Source organism: Mauremys mutica, chromosome 7 (assembly GCF_020497125.1).
Source record: "Mauremys mutica isolate MM-2020 ecotype Southern chromosome 7, ASM2049712v1, whole genome shotgun sequence".
In the NCBI taxonomy this organism is placed as follows: domain Eukaryota; kingdom Metazoa; phylum Chordata; order Testudines; family Geoemydidae; genus Mauremys; species Mauremys mutica.
The window spans coordinates 22,818,637-22,840,317 of record NC_059078.1 but is presented as its reverse complement, the minus strand read 5'-3'; the positions used below and the strand labels follow the sequence as shown (position 1 = coordinate 22,840,317).

Below are 21,681 nucleotides of genomic sequence, written 5' to 3'. Positions count from 1 at the left end.
GCCTATGGTCAAGGACAAATTCGGGCTATGTATCAAAGAAAGTTTAAACATATAGCGTTCCAAGGTCTATTGTGTTCATTAGCCTTTGGGGTTTGTACAACTTTCTCAATTTACCTGAACTCTGTTCCCTAAAAGTAATTCAGAATTGATTCACCAGCTTACTTAACTTTCTATATTCTTGATATTATCAAGCAAAATGAAAATTCTTTATCCACTATCAACTTTTTCTCCTGAGTTCTAATCCTGGCTTAGACACTGACTCTTTCTGCAGCCTTGGGCAAGTTATTCAACCTCTCTGTGCCTCACTCTGAGAGAAATTTACCAGCCTGTTTCAGGTTTGCTATTCTGGGAAACATGCTGAAAGAAACTCTGGTATGTGCATTGCTGTAACATTTTGTATTTTCCCCCAGGGATTTTAAGGAAGAGGCTGAAATCTTGCCACTAGCTTTGTTTATGTTTATTTTAATCTTAATTTAAAAACAATTACTAACAAAAATGGTATATAACACCAAACATCAACTACATAATATACAGAATTCCAGATGCACTGAGCACAAGCCCAGCCTCTCAACTACTCAGACCTCTATAGTAGGATGGTCAAAGACTAGCCTAAATTATTTACAATTTTAAAAACTAAGCTTAAATCTACTTCTAATTCATGCTAATGTATCAGGTGTGATATCATTTTATCGCCATTAATACATTTATAGAAAAACAGCTTTTGCAAACGAAAATAACTTCTTCATCTAAACTGTAATAGAACAATACAATTATACATGGAGAACTAGATGACTAAGGACTGAGAATGGGTAGGGTTACAATTATGTCACATCCATTTTTAGATCATGTCCCTAAGGTGCTGGCGTACAAGGTAGAAGTCTTGGAAATACAGAAAACAAAAGTCTCTGGCAATATTTTGTACCCAAAGTAACCACGATTTTTCTCTTTTTAGCACAAACAAGAAGAACAGTGCATGTGCTATTGAACAGTGAGTGGTTTAGAAGAAGAGGTCCCAGACTGCAGCTGACTTGTCAATCTCACCCAAATGTTTTTTTTTAAAAAAGATGGGTTGCTTGTTTGATTTGTTTTTTAAAAATAGAGGTGGAACCCCATGACCTTTTGGGGAATTAAAGCTCCTACTGTCTGTTCTGGTTTGTTGTGTTGTCCTAAAGCTCCTGTTCTGCATTAGCCACCCATGCAGTCTAGGTTTGTTTTCACTTTGGAGCTGTCAATGAAGTTTGGTGAATAGTTTCTCATCACACATCCACACGCTCACTGAAATACCATCAGGTCAAAAATCCTGGCTATTCTTTAAAAATGTGAAAGTCATAAAGGAAATCCAGGACTTATGATGATTGTGACAAAACTCTACCTTTGGCAATGGGTTTCATAATATCTACTGCTACTTTTGTTATTATTGCTGTTCTGTGTATGAGAGAGAACTTCAGGCTCCAGCTCCACAGATCCAGAACCTAAGAACTACGTCACTGGTTAAGATTTAACCAAATCAGTAATGACCAAGTCTTTCTGATAGAGCTGTTCAGTAGCCTATGAGAAGTGAGTCAAGCATCATAATTCAGCTCCTGGTAGGGAGATGCCAGATCACCGGGGTACCCACAAAAGTGACTGGAAATAACACTAAGTTTGGCCTATTTGCTGGTAATTAGGAAAGAGAGCAAGGATTGACTCACCTAGGAAACTATATGTTGTCACTCCAAAGTGGTGTCTACACTAGAATTTTCAGCCACATCAAACATGGTCCACTAGCATAGACAAGGTCAGCTGAGTTGAGTAGGCCATGCTGTGTTGAAAAGGGGCTGAATGATACACATTGGCCCACTATCAGATGCACAAATGAAGTGGACAAAAGCGTCTCGTGGGACAAGGATGAACCTGTGGATATTCAAGAGTGACCCCTAGTTGACACACAAAATAATCCTCCATCTGCCACAGGTAAGTTGTTCCATTCAACTGGAAAAGTCTGAAGCAACACAGGAGTCCAGTAATTGGCTCACTCCAGCTAAGCCCCAGGCTATAAAATACTACAAGTAGCTCACTGACTCAGCACTAGGCAGAAGCTCAGAACTGCAGAGTACCAAGTCACCAGTTTCACTTCCTGGTTGGAAACAGCTGCTCTATTCATTCTGCAGAAAAAGCCTCCCCTTCCCCAAAAGATGTAGGAATGACAATGGTTTCCATAGATACTCCAATGTGACAATAGATTACTGCTGGGAAAATGTGTGATCAAAGATAATCTTATGATATGCAGGGTGTGTGTGTGTGTGTGTGTGTGTGTGTGTGTGAGAGAGAGAGAGAGAGAGAGAGAGAGAGAGAAAATAAACACTATACATTCCTTCTAGCCCCAAAAATCAGCGCAACAAGAAGAGTGTGTGGAAACTAGGATATGGGGAATAAGTGGCACAAAACATTGATCGTTGGGGGGAAAAAAAACTACATTCAACTCTTGGACCCACTAAATACCCCAAGTTGCTCCCTCAGGGCAGACAGAGTGTACCCACCTTCTTGGCCCATGCAATAGCCAGGGGAGAGAAAGCCAATGATGAAATTCATGAAATCACTTCAGTTGCAAAACGATGAGATGAAAAAGAGTGGATGTTCGAACTGTTGCTCCCATTCGTCTCTGAGTTTTACGTACAGCTTACCTTTGTATCACCCTGGCTGCAAGCCCACTGGTCTCACCACTGATTGCAGAGACACACTGTCATGATTTTATGTTTGTAGGAATACATTGAGACATAGCATGGAAATTGCCCAAGGACAAGCCCAAAGTGGCACCAATCTAGAGTAGGATTTTTAACTAGATATTTTAACAGTAAAAATATGTAAATGCACACAATTAAGATGCTAATAAATGAGACTGTCTCATATGATAATGGAAACTGGAATAAAATTATACTCATCTTCATCCTTTTTCCCCCATCATGATAACCAGACATGCAACATTGGGTCAACTTACAACCCTGAACAAGAGCTGGGGCAGAGAGAGGACTATTTAACAGTTGGTTCCATTATTGTTTCAACAGTGACGGAGGGTTAAAGGGCAATAGTTTAGTAATGAAAAAACCCCAAGGACCTAGAAAGCATGGCAGCCTCCAGAGGTGGATTTTGCCAAAAGACTATAAAAAAGCTACAAAGCTGCTATTAAGATCCAAACCCTAAAACAAGCCCATAAAGTCAGAAAATATTTATCTGGAAGGGTGGTAGCCCAATAAAAGTTTTACGAATGTTTTACAACTGCCCTGTCAAGAGGCTGGCCGCTCAGTCACCTCCCTCCCCTTCTAAAAAACAACACATGCAAAAAACCTTGCCCATTGTGTCAGGTTCCAATGTGGGAATGACAAGACTGTTTGGAAAATGGAACTACATCTCTCCCTCTCGTAAAAGCCAGCAGAATGCGCATTCCTTTGATCCCACTCCCACTGTGTGTTATGTATAGGCAGGGAGAGAGGGCAATGGCCGCAGCTTTCAGCCTCAAAAAAGGAAATGTGAATCTCTATAAGACATCACCTGCCTCCACTATTTTTTTCCCCAGGCCTCCTTCTCCTGCCCATTAAGCTCTCCTACCTGTTTGGGAGAAGATTTACATGCACAAGTACTAGGGATGACTGGAACTCAACAAAAGAGTCAGATCTTATGAAAAGAAATATTTGATTTGCAGGGGACATTTTAAGATGTTCAGCACTGATGCTTATGGGCACTGGAAGGTAAAGTTGATGGCAGGAGAACACAAAGCAGAAAAAGAAGCTTTTGGATGGACAATGTGGTATCCTGGGTGGATCACAAGGACTATTCATCCACCATGAGATTAGCAGAAGATCATACAGAATGGGCTACCCAAGTTGCAAACCTCCAGTAATGGAGATGCAGAAGAAGATAAGGACATTATCCCCATTTTACCAATTTATTAGCTCATTCATTACTTTTCACCTTCTAAGGACAAACCCACCCAAAACAATCCCGCATAGTTTAGTGGTGGACAATGTGACCCAAGTGTAAGGAGTTACACTTTTTCATCTTTAAATTTTCATGATTCTCATCTCTGGTAAAACATTTTAGGACCTTCTACTTTAAAAAATTCAAAGCAATACAAACACTGTACATTTCAGTTACATTAAAGGGATATTTATTCCTTTCATTACACACTGAGAGAAATCTGGAAATTCAAAAAGGTAAGATGGCTGCTACTTCATCCTCCATCCATGCCACTATGTCTTCCCCATCAATCTCCTCCCCGACTCTCAAATCTCACCCCAAAACAATAGAACAAAGGAAGGGGAACCCCTTCTGAATGGGGAATAATCACAATATGGTGAAATCAAACTAGTTAGGGATGGAAAAGACCCAGCACTTTATTAGCCTCCAGCCAGTGTGAGATTGTTTGCTACAGTGATGTCTGCAGTACTTCATCAATCATTTTTAAATGATCTAACCAACCAGGCTTCCATCAATTCCCTTTAGATTCTTTTCCAGGCTCTATCAGGTCTGACCATTGGGAAACATTTCCAGAAAATTAATCCATACTTTAATTTGTTTAAGATCATCCTATTACTCCTAGGTATGGCCACCCTAAATGATTCTTCTCGTGCTGCATCAAGCAAAATGGATGCTGGATTTCTTTTAAAAGATTCTCTGGGTGGAAAAGCACCACCCACTCTTGTGACTGAGCAACTGACATTCAATGATGTAACACAGCTTAAACATGACTCCTCCCTCGCCTCTGGTGAAGTAGTATTACAGGGCCATTCTAGTGGATTGCTGGAAAGACAGATGTTTCCCATCAGCCATGTCATGTTTGTGTTAAATAACAGATATTTTTAACATATTGTGTTACTCCATCCATCTTAGTGAATTGCCCGTCTTGTAAAATTCTTTTAATTATGTTATTTTCTCTCCACTATCTTCATCATCTACAATTATTTATAGTATTATTGTCTTGGTTTCAAACACTAGTTATAAACATTGTTGCAACAGTTCCTAAATGGGGGTTTTATTTATTTATTTGTCTGTGTGTGCGCGCGCGCTCAAGAATAAAATAATTATTTGAAATGTTTCGACAGGCGTTTCTTGCTCTCTCACACACACCTCCTAAAAGGAAAATTTTAAGGTAATGTTGAGCAGATCAAGTTTGTTTTTCATTGGGGATCTCAAAGAATCAATCTTACAGAGGATGGCACAGCTCCGTCCTGGGCCTGAAGGTCCGCCAGCCACTTACTTCTGGGGGAGCAGAGCAACCTCTGAGCCAGAGTTTGGCAGGAGTAAGTGCTCTGCTGGATTAAGTTTCAGCATAATGTTCTCGATAGGAATCAGAGCAGCATCCCTAAAGTGCACTGGGAGGCTAAAACGCCAACCATCAAGATGGATGGTTTGTTTTTATTTTTATAGAGATTTTCTAAACCTCAACTTTCACCCCTAAACCCCCCCTCTCCCTCCTCCCATTCCCAGCCACCTCCAAATGCCCATCTGTCTGTTTCATTTAATAGAAACCTATATTTCCTAGCTAATGGATGCACTTGGCTAAGAAGAGATAATCTCTTTGTGTTCGCTTCAGTTGTCTCACTCCTGTTATCATATTAATACTGATTAAATATGAAACCAAACATTTAAGACAGACCGCATGCATTATTTAAAAGGGACAAAATCCCATGAATTTGGACTTGCACATGCTAATCTACATGGAATGTGGTTCCCACTGGAAAGACTCTCCTTTCTGTTTGGATGCCACCCATATTGATTTTCACAGGGCAGTCCTGCTTTGTTAGAGCTGTCCTATGTGGGATCACAGGACATCAGGGGTTTCCTGAAATAGCTGTGGAGTTGATACAGCCCCTACATTAGGAGAGTGATCCTGTTGTCATACCATTATAATTCAAGTAGCAGGGAAGTTTAAGGTCAATCCTTGGCTCTGTCAGGAACTTCCTGTGGGCACTTGGGGAAATCACAATATTTCTTTGTGACTCAGTTTCCCTATCTGAAAAAGATACCTATGTCAAAGTGGGGTTGTGAGGCCAATTCATTGATGTCTATAAGGTGCTTCACATTGTATCTTCAAATATCATCAAATAAGCAAAACTCATTCAACAAGTTTTAGGATTCAAGCTATTTTTTAAAATGAGCTACATTTTTTAAGGAGAGGGGCAAAGGCTCCAGTAATATCTCATGAGAAGGATATGATTTTATCATAGCACTGAAAGGAAAATCTTCAAGTTCCTAAAAATAATGAGAGATGCTCTACTCCAAGGAAAAATCAGAAGAAATTTTCAAGAAATCATCAGTAAGTTAATATGTCAAGTGTACCAGCCAATACCTGATCAGAGAGGAACAGGGTGGGATAGAACAGTTATGGAGAAAATTCACTATTCAAAGATAAATTAAAAAATTACTAGAATAATGTGTCTCTTCAGTTACAACTGCCTGTGAAAACTAGCAGCCAAGCAGGTGGTTGAGGAAGGAAACAAGTAATACTTAAACTTCACACACAACTTATTCTATTCCGGTTTTTATATTACATCCTTCACTGTGGTATTTAAATGTCCCATTCTTTTTACTCAGTTCTTTCTCTGAAAACTCTGTTGAATAGTATGTGCAAAACATCACAAACTTTAAAAAATTATCTGTTGAAGAACATTATCTTTGGATTTTAATATTGTCTGTTTAAATCCATGACAATCACCACTTTTTAAAAGAGTTATTAACACTGCCACCTATTTTTGTAGGACCTATTGTATTATGTTTATTGCTGTGCCACACCAAGTCTGCAGAGGGATGCAAGTTCATCGGATTTATTCCCAGAGCTGTGCTGACATCAAGTACATTGGTTTATGAATATGGAGGTAATCAATTTGAGCATTGTTAGCATCTGTTCCATTACAAAACAAAAACAAAACCACCACACACATAAACAGACCAATATCCTCTACCCAAATATTTGCTAACTAAAGTTAGCCCCTTAAAGTAATTGTCCACTTAAACTATATCCACATTCCTCAGAGACTGAAGACTGGTCAGAGAGTTCCGGGCATCCCCATTCTTGTGGTACCTTTTCTGAAAAGGGATGCTACGTGCCCTGCACAACTTTGGAGGAGATGAGGTTACACTATGGTCAGGAAAGCTCCCTTGAGATGTCAAGAAGGCTAACCTAACCTTGTGAGATCCATATAAACAAACAACTGAACATGGAGAGCCTTGAACTGAGGGACTGCTGTTTACCTAACCCCTGAACTGCAAAAGACATCAATCCCTGCCTTATTAAAGAAATGCATACACTAGCTCGGCATGCCTGCTCGAGCAACTCTCTCATATTCACAGCTTCTCAGGGGTTGAAGGAAGTTCTAACGGGCCCTGTCCCATAAATAAAATCCTTCTGGCGTGCGATAGCTAAATAGTATTAAGACAGGCTGAGACAGCTCCAGTTAGAAACCACGGGTGGGGGGTGGACTGAAGTGCCCTATATAATTCACTTAGTGGGTTTTTTCCATTTTCCATTCCAAGTCAGCTCTAACTACCTGGTAAAATGAAACTAGCAGGGAACCCAAAACTTCCCTCCATCAGCAGTATAAATATAGTAGAGCTGTATCAAAAAAACAGAAACATGCCTACATAACCTGCGTGCATACAGTTTTAAATTCAGAGAGATGGAGGCTACATCTACAGCAGGGATCGGCAACCTTTGGCACACAGCTCACCAGGGTCGGGTCGGTTTGTTTACCTGCCATGTCCACAGGTTTGGCCGATCGTGGCTCCCACTGGCTGCGGTTCACCGCTCCAGGCCAATGGGGGTGGCGGGAAGCAGCGGCTAGCACCTGGCAGGTAAACAAATCGGCCTGGTGCTTACCCTGGCAAGCCACGTGCCAAAGGTTGTCGATCCCTGATCTACAGTATGGAGACTATACCAGCATAGCTATGTTGGTATAATTCCGTAGTATGGCAGCAAAAGAAACAAAACATTTCAACATAATTCAATTCTGCCTTTGCAGAAATGTTTCTGCAAGTGATTTGTTTACTGCCCAGGGAGAAAACCATGTATCAAGCAAACAAGTATTTCTAGTGGGGGAAAAAGTCCCAAATTGAGGAATTACTGACCTAAAAAACAGAGCCAGCTCCCATTAGATTATAGTACTTCTGGAGGTCAATGTACATCTTCAGAGGAGAAACTTGTTAGAACACTTAATAGCAATGAGACATGAAAAAGAAAATCCACACTTCATGATACCCAACTCCCTTCTGTCAGCAGAAACTTTTGTGCTTTGGCACTTTTCCAGTTCTTTAAAAATGTCCTCTCCCCTGCACTAATAGGGTTACCCTGCATCCATTCTAACTTCTCCACATTTCTCTCTCTCTTTGCATAGTCTGTATCACTATAATGCTAGGGTAAGAGATAATTAATTATTCCTAATCACAGTGATTATGACTAGAGGGACAGGATCAAGGCTTCACAATAACAAAGACCAAATTTGTATTTTTTCTGGTAATATTTTTATTATAGTAGCAACCATAATGTGCTGGGTGCTGTACTCATAAATAGGAAGAGAATCCATACCGCAAAGAGTTTACGCTCTAAATAGACAAGGAAGTATTCTTTTCCTTAATTTATAGCTGGAAAACTGAGGCAATAAGAGATTAACGGATTTACTCAAAATACATAAGAAATCTGTGGTGGAGCCAGGAATTAACTTAAAAGCCCTGAATGCCTAGCATAAGAACATAAGAATGGCCACAGTGGCTCAGACCAAAGGTCAGTTTAGCTCAGTATCCTGTCTTCCGACAGTGGCCAATGACAGGTGCCCCAGAGGGAATGAACAGAACAGGTAATCATTAGGTGATCCATTTCCTGCGCCCATTCCCAGCTTCTGGCAAACAGAGGCTGGAGACACGATCCCTGCCCATCCTACTAATAGCCATTGATAGACATATCCTCCATGAATTTATCTAGTTCTTTCTTAAACCCTGTTATAGTCTTGGCCTTCACAACATCGACCTCAACCACAAGACCATTCCTCCTCTTTTACATTCTAAAAAGACCAAAGCAGATGAAAGATTCGGCAACAGGCAAAGTGATGAAGGGGATGGTAGGCATCCAGCTCGTTTGTCCAAGTATTTAATATTAGCTTTATTTACTTTATTAAGAGCAATTGTTTGGGGCTGAGGACAGGATTTGAAGCAAGCAAGAATGGTTGACACAGAAAGGGATCATAGAATCATAGAATATCAGGGTTGGAAGAGACCTCAGGAGGTCATCTAGTCCAACCCCCTGCTCAAAGCAGGGCCAATCCCCAACTAAATCATCCCAGCCAGGGCTTCCTGACCTTAAAAACCTCTAAGAAAAGAGTTTCCACCACTGCCCTAGGTAACCCATTCCAGTGCTTCATCACCCTTCTAGTGAAAAAGTTTTTCCTAATATCCAACCTAAACCTCCCCACTGCAACTTGAGACCATTACTCCTTATTCTGTCATCTGCTACCGCTAAGAACAGTCTAGATCCATCCTCTTTGGAACCCCCTTTCAGATAGTTGAAAGCAGCTATCAAATCCCCCCTCATTCTTCTCTTCTGCAGAGTAAACAATCCAGTTCCCTCAGCCTCTCCTCATAAGTCATGTGCTCCAGCCCCCTAATTATTTTTGTTGCCCTCCGCTGGACTCTTTCCAATTTTTCCACATCCTTCTTGTAGTATAGGGCCCAAAACTGGACACAGTACTCCAGATGAGGCCTCACCAATGCCGAATAGAGGAGAATGATCACGTCCCTCGATCTGCTGGCAATGCCCCATCTTATACAGCCCAAAATGCCATTAGCCTTCTTGGTAACAAGGGCACACTGTCGACTCATATCCAGCTTCTCGTCTACTGTAATCCCTAGGTCCTTTTCTGCAGAACTGCTGCCCAGCCATTCGGTCCCTAGTCTGTAGCAGTGCATGGGATTCTTCCGTCCTAAGTGCACGACTCTGCACTTGTCCTTGTTGAACCTCATCAGATTTCTTTTGGCCCAATCCTTTAATTTGTCTAGGTCCTGCTGTATCCTATCCCTACCCTCCAGCGTATCTACCACTCCTCCCAGTTTAGTGTCATCTGCAAACTTGCTGAGGGTGCAATCCACACCATCCTCCAGACCATTAATAAAAATATTGAACAAAACTGGCCCCAGGACCGACCCTTTGGGTACTCCGCTTGATACCGGCTGCCAACTAGACATGGAGCCACTGATCACTACCCATTGAGCCCAATGATCTAGCCAGCTTTCTATCCACCTTATAGTCCATAAAATTGTGGCAGTAAGAAAGGTGAGAGAGGGAAGTGTGAAGGTGGAAGATGAAGAGAGATGGAAGTGTAATGCACAGGGAGAATGAAGTTGAGTAACTGAAAGGTGGCAAAGAGTGAAAGCAAATTCCTGAAATTATCTAAAATGTTACTGTCCAGCAGCGCTTCTTGACAACCAATTCCAGAACAGATTAAAAAGGGGGATTATAAAATCAAGAGAGGCAAAAAAACCACATTATATTAAAATCCACAGCACATTACTATGTGCAATAAGTACTCGACTGGGACTAGAGATCCTATGACCAAAATTATAAACTCAGCCATTATATTAAGAAAATAATTTAATATCAGGATGGTTTGTTTTCGCCTTTTTGACAATAACCGTTATTCCATAGAAATATGGGCTATGCTTTCTGCAGCCATTTTTATAGCTGAAGTTTGGCTATTAATCACAACTGTTATGCTGTATTTATATACAGGAAATGCTTTAGTTACTGATGTGCAATATTGTAACAGAAGATATACTGTAACAGAGAGCCATTAGTACAGGTCTATAGAAGCTCTGTTTATGATCTATTCTTTGTTAAGCATTGAAACCATGATGAGTTCTGTATAGGGTACAATCTTTGTAATATAGACCTGACACACAAGAGTACTGTTAGGAAACAAACTATTTCCTGGTCCTATACACATAGCCTGGGTCAAGGTTCCAAAGGTTAGTATCCCTGTCACATGACAGAGGTCAACGCCCATGAAGCAGCGATTACTGTTACAGTCAATGTTCCAAACAGCTTACAATTAAAAAACCACAAAGAAATGTGCCCCAAGGAAGTCCTAAGAACATAAGAACGGCCGTACCGGGTCAGACCAAAGGTCCATCTAGCCCAGTATCTGTCTACTGACAGTGGCCAATGCCAGATGCCCCAGAGGGAGTGAACCTAACAGGTAATGATCAAGTGATCTCTCTCCTGCCATCCATCTCCATCCTCTGACAAACAGAAGCTAGGGACACCATTCCTTACCCATCCTGGCTAATAGCCATTTATGGACTTAACCACCATGAATTTATCCAGTTCTCTTTTAAACGCTGTTATAGTCCTAGCCTTCACAACCTCCTCAGGTAACAACCTCCTCGGGCATGTCCTAATGACATACACCTCTAAAATGTGCCCAGACTTTAAAAAGACATCAGAATAAATGTTAGTGGGAAGGGAAGGTCAAATGGGGGAACTATCAAAGTCAAGGGAGCACAAAAGACTTCTTTACAGAAAGTAGAAATATTTAATTTCCATTGCTCACCAGGCCTATCCTTATGGCATTTAAATTCTGAATGCAATATCTGTATTGCTACGCTTCTATTTAAACATTTTATAATCACCACTTGTACTTGTGCATATGTGTAAGTCACAGGTAATTTTTAAAAAAAAATTATTGAACGTTACTAAAGAAAGTTCCTTCTTGGCCATCATCTGACCTAGGCCCCAGCCCAGCAATTCGATCCACATAAGTAGACCCTTGCACATATGTGTAGCCCCACTGAAGCCAATGAGGCCCTGTGCAGCCACAAGGGTCCTTCCTTCCCAACTATGCAGCGTTTATACAAATGAGAGATGCTGAAGATTTTCAAGGCTGTTTAAGATAAGTTATAATTTTTATAATAAAGATTAGTTTTATGAGAAAAATATGTATCGTTAAATTTCTGTAGAATCCTTTGCCCTATCATGATCTTTTAAGGTGCACTGAATGAGTTAAATATAGTATAAATTATATAGGATCTGATGCTGAATTATACTGAATATCACAGAATACCATAGAATCATAGGACTGGAAGGGACCTTGAAAGGTCATCTAGTCCAGTCCCCAGCACTCATGGCAGGACTAAGTATTATCTAGATCATCCTTGACAGGCATCTGTCTAACTTATTCTTAAAAATCTCTAATGATGGAGATTCCACAACCTCCCTAGGCAATTTATTCCAGTGCTTAACCACCCTGACGGTTAGGAAGTTTTTCCTACTGTCCAACCTAAACTGTCCTTGCTGCAATTTAAGCCCCTTGGCTTCTTGTCCTGTCCTCAGAAGTGAAGGAGAAGATGTTTTCTCCCTCCTCCTTGTAACAACCTTTTATGCACTTGAAAACTGTTATCATGTCCCCTCTCAATCTTCTCCTCTCCAGACTAAACAAACCCAATTTTTTCAAATCTTCTCTCATAGGTCTGTTTTCTAGACCTTTAATCATTTTTGTTGCTCTTCTCTGGATTTTCTTTTTATCCACCTCTTTTCTGAAATGTGGCCCCCAGAACTGAATACAATACTCCAGTTGAGGTCTAATCAGCGCTGAGTAGAGCGGAAGAATTACTTCTCGTGTCTTGTTTATAACACTCCTACTAACACATCCCAGAAAGTTTGCCCTTTTTTTTTTTTTTTTTTGGCAATAGCGTTACACTGTTGACTCACATTTACCTTGTGATCCTCGATCCCTTTCGGCAGTCCTCCTTCCTAGGCACTCAGTGTGTAACTGATTGTTCCTTCCTAAGTGAAGTACTTTGCATTTGTCCTTATTGAATTTCATCTGATTTACTTCAGACCATGTCTCCAGTTTGTCCAGATAATTTTGAATATTAATCCTATCCTCCAAAGCACTTGCAGCCTCTCTCTGCCTGGTATTGTCCGCAAGCTTTATAAGTGTACTCTCTATGCCATTATCTAAATCATTGATGAAGATATTGAACAGAACTGGACACAGAACTGATCCCTGCGGGACCCCACTCATTATGCCCTTCCAGCATGACTGAGAACCACTGATAACTACTCTCTGGGAACGGTTTTCGAACCAGTTATGCACCCACCTTATAGCAGCTCTATCTAGGTTGTATTTCCCTAGTTTGTTTATGAGACGCTTCTGTGAGACAGTATCTAAAGTATGAAAATTCCTTTTCTTTCAATTGGATATTGTAAGAGGCACAGAAACCATTTTGTTTTTTTCATACAATCTAGCCAAACTGTCTAGGCAAAAAAATGAAGACACCGCTGTTTACTTTTTTTTTTTCTAAAATAGTAAATTCCACACAAGAAACTACAGAAGAGTGTTAAATTTGCAAAGTGAAACACCTGAAAGTCAGGAAATGCCAAAAGCAAGGTTGCATGTGCAACCTTCGTCTACTCTTGTACATATGTGTTATTATATGGCTTTAATTACATAAAATTATTTCTATGAATAAAATAGTAAATATAATAATAATGTAGTGAATTAAAGAGAGGTTCTGTAGCTCCGTATCACATTCTAGTTCAAACCCTGTTTGCAATTACAGCAGTGTAAATCCAAAATAAATCCACTGAAGTCAATAATTATGTGCGGAATTTGTTCTTTAGTGCACAGGATATATAGTTGAAATAAGAATGCCACTTACCTTACCTGTTTGAGCTAAATGCAAAATCGCTTCTTCTCCCAAGCTTTCCTTTGTGTTTTACTCTCATGATCACACTCCCATTTTAATATCTAAATATCCCTCACCCCAACCCTGCCCTTTGCCAACCGAGAAGGAAGGAAGAATGCCATTTTTGCTTTTCAGAGGTGCTACACTACTATGATGATGTGGGCTATAAGTGCCTAAATAGGTAGATTAAAAAACCCAGGAGTCTTTACTGAGTCTCCTGCTCTAATCACTATAGTTTGTCACCACATCAAATAAGTGCAGCTGGAAAGCCAAAGCTAGACTCACACTGCAACATGTCTAAAAAAGGCTGCTGCCTCACTTCATATTTCTAAATTCAGCTGATCTTTACTGTCTTAAGTGTTTCTCTCTCTCTTCTAGCCTTGCCCAGTTTAATGCAACCGTCCTGTATTCTGAAAGCAGTTCACTAAACTGTTACCTGCAGAAACTTGTTAAATGAATAAAGTTGTCATATACAATCTCTATTAATGAGTTTATTCCATCATCTGGTATTTGTTCAGAAAGGCTTTGCTGTTAGATAAAATGCAGTTTGCATGGCATTGAGAAATATCTTCTTGGGGACAACCCAGTCCCCCATAGCCTCCACAAGCACGGAGGAACCTCTTGCAGCAAAATCTGCGTGGTTCTGCTGTGCAAGTGAGGGGAAGAACCTAAAAGGGGTTGCACACCTCAGTGCATCAGAGCCCAGCTCTGGGCCTCCTCACACCCTGAGGCACAGCAAAAATGGTTCCGCTGTTTCTGAAAATGAGACGAGGGGAAAATATATAGTTTTGCCCATATCAAAAAGATCTTACAACCATTTTGTGGGGAAGCTCTAGTGCTTTGGAGTAAGCACTTCCCATACAGCAAGGGGGGTGGATATGTCAGGGATATGTCCTTTGCTGTCCCTGTGAAAATCCACCAAAATTTGGCCAAGCTACAAGCCTTTGAATAATATCAGTTTACGTATTTCAGTAGAGACTTAAGATTTTGGAAGCTAAATTCCCTGAAGATTACATCTGCTCTGGGTATGCTCTAGCCTTGGGCTGAATGGACTTTTCCTGTAATTGTTCTTCCCAGCTGCTGCAGGCTGCTGGGCATCGGAACTAAGAGAAAGGATACTGTCTCTCTGTGCCCTCTGGACTCCCCCTACTGGTGCCAGGCCTGAGGGAAAAGAGAAGAGATGGCAGCCACAGAGGGAGTACATTGGGACAAGGAGACCTGGGGGACTGGAAGCTGGCCGGAGTCAGGAAGACAAATTGGGACTCACTGGACAGAGGCAGGGAGCCAAAGGGGGGAAGGACACTTAGATTGGACAAGAAGCCTACTTGGAAGTTATTCTGTTAGTTCAAATAGCAGAAGTCTGTGCTATGAATCTTAAAATTTGGTTCGAGGATGAGTACATGCATATTTTAGCTTGTACCAACAGGATGCTTTCGCTCTCTCAGGAAAAAAGGGTTCAGCGTGTTTTGCTCTTTAGCACCACCTAATGGCTGTTGATGGAGCAGCAATTTTTTTCCAGAGACCACCCAGATTCGTAAGTCCAAGCTGAGTATACTGACCACCACTGATATATAGGGGAGAGTTGGGGAGAAGGGTAAGAATTGCACAAGATGACCCAGGACCAGTAGCGAGAAGAAATCTATAGAGCCTCCAGTTAGACTGGCTTAACTCTTTCTTCTAGGAAGGTGATTATCTTTATTGGGATGATTTATATGTTTTTGCTGGAGGTGGCTAACACTGTGATGTCGGGGTTCCTTTCCCACAAAAAGGAGCATAAGGGGAGAAAGGAAGGTGGCTTTATCTAATTCTGTACAACTGTTCAAAGAAATGTCTGTTCACCTGCAGAAAAAGCAGCAGGCATTCTGTAGCACACACTAGTCTACACAGTACCCAGCTTGTGGCCCTACCTAGGAGTTCGGTTGTTGGGCACATTTTTCAGAAGCACAGGTCTGCACTCAATGAATATTATATGTCTCCTGGTGCTTTATATTCCCACCCTCAGTGTTCGCTCAGTCCTAGAACAGCAAACTGCTAAACAAATGTTCTAATTACAATCCAATACTTGAATAATGGTCCTAGAATCCGCACAAACCCTATTAACGCTAGACCGCAATGACCAGCTGCCTGTCAAGACAATCTTTAAAATCAATATATCACTCTTCAGGGCTCCAAGTTTCGAGAGAACCTACTGCACTTCACTCATTACTGTCAAGAGGTAAGATGTTCCAGATACTAGCACAGCAGAGGAGGAGCACCAGATAAAAAATTACACATATTTGACTTCTGTTTTCAATCAAGAGGAAAGTGTATAAATCCTGGCTTTGTCTCAGCCAACAATACTCTCCAAGGTCAATAAATCTGTATATTGAGCTCTTCAAAGGTCAATGTGTGCTTACAAGGTAGGCTAGACTCTTTCTGGCCAGCTTCTCCATGTAAATGCAATCCAGACTTCTAGCTCCTTTGTGATCAACAGGACTTTTACATTGCCACAGTTTAATCCGCTCAAGAGAGGATCATAAAGGGAAGTGATGCTTCCCTGGCAACAATCCTCTCTCAGCCTCTGTCCATACTACACTAGCCAACTTTCACAAAGAGGAAAAGAGATTTATGCTTGAAGTATCCCTTAAGGATTTTAGGTTTTGTTTGTTTTAGAGGGTAGGGGAAGGAGGACTTTGAAAGAACAAGTAGAACTAATCTTCAGCTTTTAAATAAAATGCAACTTACACAGATTTCTTGCCCTTGGGTTTTTGTGTTCTCCTCTCAACTGAAAAGCTACTCAGCCGCACCTGATGCTGACAGTGAAGGTAACCCATGAGGCTTAGTGGCTTGCAATTTATTTTATTTTAATAAAAGGGGACCAGATTGGGCAGGCATGGACATAAAAAGTGCTTGAATTCCGTTTGGCTTAGAGAGGAAGATTATCCTATTTTCATATAACAACACAAGAAAAGGATTCCAAAGGGTGGGATCCCCCACAAAAAGTAAGCATACTGGCTAGTTTAAAGGATCTCTAAAGCTATATTTACATGTTCTCATGATACCAGATATGTGGGGGTGGAATAGGAAAAGGTCTATACAAGATGTGGATATCCAACCTGTTGTTGGGATACCAGGACGATAACATTGGACACCCTGGAAGGAAACCTGGCTCAGCACCTTGGTGTGCTCTCCACTTACTTTTCTTCCACCTTTGTTTCTAATGGTCTTCATAAGGTTGTAAATAGGCACAATGTAAGATTAAGTATAAACAATGCAGGAAACCACTTTACTGTACTGATCTTTTTCTTATACTAACGTATATTGATTTTTCTATTATTTCAATTATATTTGTCTCTATTTAACTAAAGCTCATAAAATTTGTGCATGTTTCACCAATATCATCTTAATTAACTCTTAAGTATCCATCGGAATAAAGAACCTGTCACTTGTAACTAGTGCATGGTGCACGCCAACCAATAATTTTATAATTGTAACATTCAATCAGTCTGCAATTGCCAAAGCAACTAAATGCAAGTACTCCAAAAGTACCAACTATTAATAGTGTTTGGGAGTCTGGGAGACCTGTAAAGAAACCTTCTGCTATTCTAAGTAGGCAAAGCATAGAGTAGTCTAGATTTTCAGTAAGGATCCAGGGTGAATCTGTATGGTAGACAGACTATTTTTCCATTATAATTTTTCTGACTTTACATTATTCTAGTCTCTATTATTATTATTTAAACTCTTCCCACTCTGATCCCCCTGTCTCCTAAGAAGAATGTCAACCAAACAACTGACGGGTGTCCAACTTTCAAACACACAATGTTCATATGGGACTGAAATTAGGCAAAACTTGATTGTGCCCATCCTTAGTTCTTAGTCACGTCAACGACTTCTTTCTACTTGGCAGGCAATTTTATCAATCAGCGTGGGAGGTCTATTCAATGAATGTGTGGCACCCTCTGCTATCACAGGTGGCTACTGAAGTGTCACAATGAGAAGATAACATTTTTGATATGCAAGAGACCAGGGCAGAATGAGACCAGGAATCCTGCAACATCTAGCTTTGCACACCAGAATGTAAGATCTCTAGGACAAAGAACATTAGCTAGTTCTTATCACTCTTCCACATCATCCTCTACCAATACAACAGTATGACAGACAGCATTCTAGGAAACCATACATTCTGTCCTCTTAGCCAAAGAGCAAGCACAGAGCATTAGTCAATAGTGTGGGTACAAGTTAGATCTTTAAATTTTTATGCTAACTTCTAGGTGGTTTAACCCTTTTACTAAGGTCTGGCTGCAGATGTGGAATATATTAGCTCATTCATATGTTCCAATACTTGGAACTGGGAGATAAAAGAAAAAAAAAAAAAAACCTTGGGAACAGAAGGCATGCCCACAAATAAATATGGTTTTGTCTTCATCAGCTGTCAGAAAAGAGGAACACAATCATCCTGAATTGGTACAAGTAATATCAAAGAAAAAAGCCTGGTATTTCCATTTGCTTGTTTGTGTCTTCCTATGAAAAGTATGCATTTTATATGTTTAAATCCACCTGACTCATATAAACTCTTGTGAATTTATTGAATATGCACTTTTGCATTAAGAAACAATGTAGCTTTTTAACAACACATATGTATAGTAATTTCTACTGTAATGAGAAGAGAGAAGAGAAGAACTGCAGTCAAATGTGCCACAGAGCAAGGATAAATCCTTTCCTAACAATTAGCTCAGAAATGAGAATGAACTATGTCTGTGATATCAAGTGTGCTCAAATTGGATAAAAAAAGCCACCAAGTTTTAAGACCATTACATGTGACAATAACTTTATACCAAGCCAGAAACAATGGAATGGGCATATTTATAGCTAATCTATTGACTGATGACCTGAGCCACACCAACCCACATTATGATCTCACAAACTGAGTCTGACAGGGTCAGTCAGTATGTGGATGAGAAACCTCTAAAAAACAAAACAAAACAAACCCCAAAGGGCAGGGAATTCACATTCCTTTGACTTGCTTATTGATTCCATAACCCACCTAGGTCTGTACTGTTGGAATTACTGTCTTCCAGAGAACATGAACACAAGGTCATTAAAGATTCAATGACACTTTGTTAGAGATGGGCAATTGGTTAAATGCTTTCTGCTAAATTTGTTCATAAGTTTCAACAAAGTTGCATCTGATGAAGTGGGTTCTAGCCCACAAAAGCTTATGCCCAAATAAATTTGTTAGTCTCTAAGGTGCCAGCCACAAGGACTCCTCATTGTTTTTGTTGATACAGACTAACACAGCTACCACTCTGAAACAAATACAGAATTCTTCACTTCCTTTCCCCTAACTGAAATGTAGTGTTACGGAGCACTGTTAAAACAGTTGCCATGTGTCACTCCCTTAATAGATGCATTTCAGTGCCAATTCTCACCACACAAAGTATATAGTTTGCAAAGCACTCTGGGATAACTTTGCATTTATAATGTTGCTTATTTTTCAGAAGCCCACTAAATGTATCTTATAGAAATAGTACACATTTTATGCATTTGAAGGACACAGCAGGATGGTTTGGAAAAATATAAGTGTCACCCTGTATATTAGTATCTCCTACCTCTTCCACAGTTAAACTATTACATTTACTTGCTGCAAAATCCATCCACACAGAATAAAAAAAATCTGTCAGCAAATGAATATCTATTTTTGCTTGAAATGCCAATACCACCAAGCAGGGATGCCATATCTTGCCATTCTGAGAATAAATCTTGTCCTGATATACTCTCAGAAATCAGAGATGCAAAAGTGTGTCTTGTTAAGAGTGTCTTGTTCTTATACCTCCCACCACCCTGGTTTTTCCTTAAAGAGCATATACAAATGTTTGGTCTAATCTATATTTGAATAATTTAAGTGATCGAACATCCACTGCTTCATCTGCTGGGATGATTCTACATTCCCATAAATCTATGTTAAGAAACGTTTATTGATAGTCAAGCTTCATTTTCCTTTGCTTCATTTCATACTATTATTTTTAGTCCTACCTCCTTGGACCACCCGAAAAGATTCCTCTCCATCTTCAGTGTTTATGCTCTTCAAATATTTGTAGCTAATCATCTCTCCCACTTAGTCATCATTTAGCTAAGTTGTATGTATTTCTTTTCATCTCTTTCCCTCGTAAATCAATCCCTCCAGACCGTTAATCATTTTTGTAGCTCGTGAATTCCATCCAATTTGCTGACAGCTTTCCAGAACTGAGCCACTCACAACTGCATGCAGTATTCTAGGTGTGCTCTTATCTAGAGGAAGGAAATAAATCCTCTTTGTACTTACATAGTGATGTTAATCCACAGACCCCAAAGCGATTTACCTCAGTAGATAATTAGTATCTGCATTTTACAAAGGGGGAAACTGAGGTACAGAGAAAGGAAGTATCTTGCCCAGTGTTGCACATAAAGTCAGTGGCAGAATCAGAAGAACAGGTGTCCTGATTCCCAATGACCTAGTGAATCCAACAGACAACAACTGCCCTTATCTCCCTCAATCTTCTCCCAGCTAGTTGAGCTACCAACCTCTGCTAGCTATATCTGAGATTTAACAACAAATCCCTGCACAACAAAACCAATCCAAAACTATCATAAGTTAACTATTCAATCAATCTGCCCATTTCCACAAATTACATTCCAGCAGTAAAGACTGGTTTTAAGTAATACAAAAGTAACTGTTGCGCATGTTAGGTTGAAGCAGTTTTCATCTTGTAAAGTTTGCTCGTTTGTTTTTGGTTCAAGTGTCTTTGTTAAGGAATCCTCAATAAACTAACTAAAGAACTTCAGAAAGGTTGAGAATAATTCTTTATGGAAGGAATCTATAGGGGGAAAAGTCTGTAAGGGAAAGCTAGGCTGAAGGCTGAGAGGGAGAAGAATCTGACCAGTTAAATTTAATTAAAAAAAAAAAAACTTGGAAAACCCATAAACAGGATGCAGACACATTAAAAAAGCAACACTGACCTAACAAAAGAATGTGAACTGTAGTTGACTTAAACAGCATCATACCCATTAGCCCTCCCTATACACACAAATCTTGGGAACTCTTAAAGAAACCAAGTTATTTAAAATTTTCTAAACCATCTACTTTTCACTACATATACTTTTCACCTATGAGACTGTCTTGCTTTGGCCACTGCCCCTTCTTTCTGGTTGGCAAAGCTCCCAAACTTGCTTCAGGATAAAGAAAAAAATAGCTATAATATTCTCTTTTGTCTTGTAAAAATATTAAATTCTAACATGACCAGAACACAAAGATTCATTGGAAGAAGAACAGGAACTGAGAGGATTCTCTGTTCTCTGATCTGATCTACTGTTCAACTTCAGAAAATACCAGCATGAGTAGATTATAAGCACCTTGGAGCAGAGACTATTTCTTCCTACTTTTGTTCAGAACTCAGCACTCTGTTAATACACAATAAATAATTATCATGTTTGCAGAAATGGGGAACACGGGATGGTAGTCATTTCTCACACTCTTACTTCCTAAAGGATGGCACAGGCTCATTTGGCAAAGGGAACCTAACAGACTCCATCCTGTCCCATATGGGACTCATTTTTTCTATCAAGAGTTTGATCAAATTATAGACACAATTTTTCTGTTATTTGATAAATGGTAATCACCACTGACAACACTTAACAATGCTCACTAAATTTTAATGCCTGAATTCATCTCTAAGTTTCTGATCTGCATCAGTATTTTTATCAAAGAGGTTGATTATTGGACTCATTCCCACGTGAGCTGCTGATCTGTCCACCACTCAGGCTACCCTTTGATCCAAAAAAAGGCTATTGAAAGAAGGCATCAGAACAGTGTTATTTACAAATACTTTGCCTCGGTTTTCCTCTAGAGCTCTTTGGAAAGACCTAGTCACACATTTTTTCACCTCCTACCTTAAGCAAACCTATGCTTGCAGCGCTATTTTTGCCAACAACCCAATGCTGTGCGTTAGCAGGGTTTCA

At 40.0% G+C, this 21,681-nt stretch overlaps 1 protein-coding gene across 4 annotated transcripts in view; it reads right to left on the bottom strand.

The window, feature by feature from the left end:
• The window catches only part of EEFSEC (eukaryotic elongation factor, selenocysteine-tRNA specific), a 187,085-nt gene that overhangs the window by 29,824 nt on the left and 135,580 nt on the right, over positions 1–21,681 (bottom strand). Inside the window, exon 7 of one of the 4 annotated variants that reach the window (XR_006581210.1) lies at positions 19,720–19,974. The exons of the other annotated variants lie outside the window; for them this stretch is intronic. The gene's annotated coding sequence lies outside the window, so the exon portion shown is untranslated. The remainder of the gene's footprint in view (positions 1–19,719; positions 19,975–21,681) is intronic. 4 annotated transcript variants of the gene reach the window in all.